Source organism: Canis lupus, chromosome 5 (assembly GCF_011100685.1).
Source record: "Canis lupus familiaris isolate Mischka breed German Shepherd chromosome 5, alternate assembly UU_Cfam_GSD_1.0, whole genome shotgun sequence".
NCBI lineage: Eukaryota > Metazoa > Chordata > Mammalia > Carnivora > Canidae > Canis > Canis lupus.
This window is the reverse complement of record NC_049226.1, coordinates 27,936,795-27,941,826: the sequence shown is the minus strand read 5'-3', so window position 1 is coordinate 27,941,826 and position 5,032 is coordinate 27,936,795. Positions and strand designations below refer to the sequence as shown.

The 5,032-nt window shown below is 36.9% G+C and overlaps 1 pseudogene; it reads right to left on the bottom strand.

Moving 5' to 3' along the window:
- Positions 1–1,017: 1,017 nt before the first annotated feature.
- Positions 1,018–1,949, bottom strand: LOC100687870 (annotated as a pseudogene).
- Between the last annotated feature and the right edge of the window lie 3,083 nt (positions 1,950–5,032).

Genomic DNA, 5,032 nt, shown 5'->3' with positions numbered 1-5,032 from the left:
CCTCAAAAATGTAACTTTCCCAGTAAAGTTAGCCTAGTTGGTTCTGCCAGAATCTGTATAGGTCATTTGTGATAAAACAGCTTTTAACAATCTGAGCTAAAGCTTTAAATACATCTGGGGTTGAATATAAAATCCAAGCCTGATTAACTACTCACTCCTGAATATCCAGATTCCAGATGTAAGATACAGACAGAGAGCAACAAATTAGCGATACTGGCCAAAATATGTGCTCAGAATTTTCCAGTATCATGGCCGTGATCGTCATTATCATTATCAACGTTACTGACCATCTAATCAGTGAAGCAGTATCTTGTTCTGGGCTCTGCAAATAGCCCCTTGCTTGAAAATATAAAATCCAAAATTAGTTTACAGGCAGATGATGCATATGGGAATTTTGCAGATAAATGGGTTTTCTTTTAATGAGTGCATATTGAAATGGGGTTAGAATTTAAACAGGATAACATTTTTAAATTTAAATTATGTAGGCCTACTCTCTCCTAGCACTGCTCTTTCTTTAGACTCTTCCTCTGTTTGTTTAATATCTTGTCTCCCATCATCCACGCATGAAATGTGATACTCAGGTTCATGGGGCATCTGGGTGGTGCAGTCCATGAAGCATCCAACTCTTGATTGTGGGTCAGGTCATGATCTCAAGGTTGTGAGATCGAACCCCATGTTGGGTTCTGTGCTGAGTATGGAGCCTGATTGAGATTCTCTTTCTCTCCCTCTGCCCCATTCCCCCCCCCTCTATATATAGCCATGGGAAAAATAATGTGTTAATATATATATATAGAGAGAGAAAAAGAGATTTCTATATCTCTATTTTTTAAGTTGACAGCTTTTATTATAATTCACATATTATTTTATAGGGAAAATAACTAGGAATGTAGTAGCAAATGGGTCAGAGTTGGACCCAAAACAAAAAACACCAAAAAAACTATAGGCTTGTACACATTGCTCTATTTACATCTGGAACAGGCTCTCCCCACATCAGGCACATCAGGCACATCAGGCACATCAGGCACAGCAGCTGCACTTGTCCGATGCACCCGTGCAGATGCAGCCTGGGCATACTTGGCACACCCCTCAGGGCAGCAGGAGCAGCAGCTTTTCTTGCAGGAGGTGCATCTGCACTCTTTGCATTTGCAGGAACCGGCACACGTGCAGGAGCCACTGACAGCGCAGAAGCAGTTGGGATCCATAGCAAGAAGAGTGGCTGGAGTGGAGTCTGGGGACAGCGGTGGGAGTATATATATATATATATGTATTCAGGTTCAATACCTCATATTCATCTTCCTCTATATAAACTGTGTACTGCATTCCCATTGTATAACTTCCTTTATATGCTGATAATCCCAAAACTTCTAGCTCTACCCCAGGCATCTTTCCAGATCAGTATATTTGGTGTGTTTCATTGGTGTTTATGACTCTTTATCTAAACTGCTTCAACTTTTCATTCATATATGCAGACTGAACATCTTTTGCCTTGCCTTCTTAGAAACGATAGAAGAGGTATTTTAAAAAGGAATTAATCCTTTTTAATGTGGAAAAATAAGAAATAGAGTTACCCATACTATGAGAAATTCCTGAAAGACACCAAACAGAAAATGGCCTGAAATTGACTGAGTGATAATTATTCTAGTAAATTGTTTAGAAAAGGCCAGAGGAGTCCTGAGGGTGAGCCCCACGCAGATACAAAGAATACCCAGGAGAGGAGGGGGTCTAAGGGAGATCTATATGGGATTTCTTGAAGACATCCATTCAGAGGGGATGGTAATATTGGGCCTTTTTGATATCATCATCCTCACCACCCACCCAACTATGCTTGAGTTAAATAGTGAGCTTCAGAGGGATTTCCCATCAAATAGTGAGCGCAGTTCTAGGTCTCTGAGAGGGAGAAGAGGAATGCTCATGGCTAGAAGATAGATGAGGGGGCTGCCTCAATGTGGTGGCCAGTTCCAAATTCCATCTCTCTGCATAGCAACTAGAGGAAGGCTAAAGGAAACGGACACTTATCCTTGAAAGAATAGGAATCCTAAGATTCTTAAGGAAAACTAGTATCATGAAACAGAGGCATTCAACGACAGAAAAACTAGCACCAGAAAAATAGTTACCAGAACAAATAAGAAAGCCATAAGAATACTTGCTCTCCTCAGGGGTGTAAATGAAGACCAATATCTTGTGTCCATTAGGCTTCCTTAGTGTCAGGCCTCAAAAACAAACTGGGATAAATTAAAAAAAAAAGATTTTATTTATTCATTCATGACAGAGAGAGAGAGAGAGAGCAAGAGGCAGAGACACAGGCAGAGGGAGAAGCAGGCTCCATGCAGGGAGCCCAACATGGGACTTGATCCTGGGTCTCCAGGATCACACCCCTGGCTGAAGGCAGCGCTCAACCTCTGGGCCACCAGGGCTGCCCACTGGGATAAATTTTAAAAACAAATCTGTCAGAAGTATGTGAAGATGCTAGACATCCAGGATTAAAAATAAAACAAGAACCACAACAAGGGAATTTTTCCACAGGGATGCACTTTTATCTGATGATGAAGATGATCCACACATTTCTATTGTCTTTCCCTTTGGTTAATATTCATGTCACAGAGGAAAGAGTGTGATTTGCCTAGCTTGGACCATATGGCTACCCCTTGGCTAGAACACAGCAGGGACCCTGATTTACAGTTCCATAGTTTGTAAGATGGGGGAGAGATGATGACTCAAAATAAAATTGGTGTGCTAGAAAGGCAAACATATTCAGCTATCAGAAATACAACAAATAACTGTAAACATCCATGAAGTGAGAATAGGAAGTGATGAAAAACAGTAAGAATTGGGAAAAATATGATCAATAGTATTTTTTAAAATTGGCGGATTTGTGCTAATGCAGAAAGGACAGTTTAAGAGTGAAATTTTGAGCTCTGTGATTGGGCCAGAGGAATTCTCCCAGAATGAAGTTCTAAAGCACAAAGGGATACAAAGTGCTATGTTCTAAACACTACCTAATAGAAGTTAAACAAATAAGAATAAAGATCAATGGAGAAAAAGTAATAAAGTTTATTGTGTAATTTTGTCATGATCATCTTAATATATTTCCTGCTTTCTGTCATCATTACTTCTTTGATCCACAGATTATTTGTATGATTCTTTAGTTAGATTTCTGTTATTCAATTTCTAGCTCAATTGTACTATGGTAAGAGCATATCCTCAGAATGGGTTTCGATTCATTTAAATGTATTGACTTGTTTTATTGACTAGTGTATGGACTACTATACTTTTAAATATTCTGGGAGAATGTCTTCTGCTTTGTTGGGTACAGTGTTTGATAGATGAACATATGTTGTCAAATTTATTAATTGTGCAGTTTAAATCTGCATCCTTATTGATTATTTCATGCTGAATTTTATTTGTTACTAAGAGAACCATGTAAAGCTTTGGTTGCTATTATTTGTGACTTGTAGTGTTCATTGTACAGGTCTTACAGTATGTCAGATTTATCCCCATAATATTTCATATTTTTGAGTCTATTGTGAAAGTTACTTTTAATTTAATTTTTGGATTTTTCATTGCTTATATAGAAATACAATTGATTTTTGTATATTGATTATTGTATCATGTATTATATCATGTATTGTTCAACTCATTTATTAGTTCTAGTGGCATTATAGTTGATACCATAGGATTTTCCAAGTAGACAATTGTATCATCTATGAATAACAAATTTTACTTTTTCCTTTCCAATCTACATCCAAATTATTTCTTTCTGTTGCTATTTATTGTACTGGAAAGAACCTCCAGCACAGTATTGAATAGAAAAGATGAAAGTAACTGTCTCTGCCTCATTCCTGACCTTTGGAGGAAAACATCTGGCCTTTCACTGTTAAGTTTTATATTAGTGGCAGATTTTTATAGATTTTCTTTGTCAGATGGAGAAAGTTCCCATGTACCTGTAGTTTTCTGAGAGTTTTTATCAGAAATGGATGTTGAATTTTTTTCGGATGACATTTCTGCATCTATGAAAATGATGCTATGTTTGTTTGGTTTGAATCTATTAATGTAATGAGTTATATTGATTACATTTCAAATGTTATACCATTCTTGGATTTCTGGAATAAACCCTACTTGGAAATGATATATATTATTTTTGCATGTGATGAGAGATCTTGCTTGTTACAATTTTAAAATATTTTAATCTGTATTCATGGGGAATATTGATCTATAGTGTTTTTTTCTCTGAATGCCTTTGTCTATTTTTTTTTGTGACAGAGTAATATTGGCCTCATAGAATTAGTTGGAAAACATTCTCTTTGTTTTTCTGAAAGTTTTTAATAATTGGTATTTCTCACTTACATGTTTACCAGAATTCTCAGCAAACCTATCTGCAGGGAACAGGCTTTTTTCTAGAAAGATTATCAATTACCAATTTAGTTTCTTTAATAGAGTTATTCAGGTTGTCTACTTCTTGAATAAGCTTTGTCCCAAGAAATGTGTCTATTTAATCTAATTGGCCACATTTATTGGAATTTAGTTGTTCCTAACAGTCCCTGAAATTTTTAAAAATCATGTAGCAGGGCAGCTCGGGTGGCTCAGTGGTTTAGCACTGCTTTCGGCCTAGGGTGTGATCCTAGAGACCCGGGATCGAGTCCGACGTCAGGCTCTCTGCATGGAGCCTGTTTCTCCCTGTGTTTGTGCCTCTCTCTCTCTCTCTCTGTGTCTCTCATGAATAAATAAATAAAATAAAAAAATCATGTAGCATATGTAGCAATGTCACCTATATACTTACTGATTTTCTGTCTACTGAGTCAGTTGTTGGGAATGTGGTATTGAACTACCTAGTTATAGTTGTGGATACGTTTATATATCCCTTGTGCTTCCATCAGTATTTTATTCATTCTTGACATTGGTAATTTTCATCTTTTCTTTTTTTTTCCTGCCTTAAAGTTTATCAGTTTTAATTATCTTCCCAAGAAAACATATTTTACATCACTGATTTTTCTATTATTTATCTGTTTTCCAGTTCACTGATTTCTACTCTGGA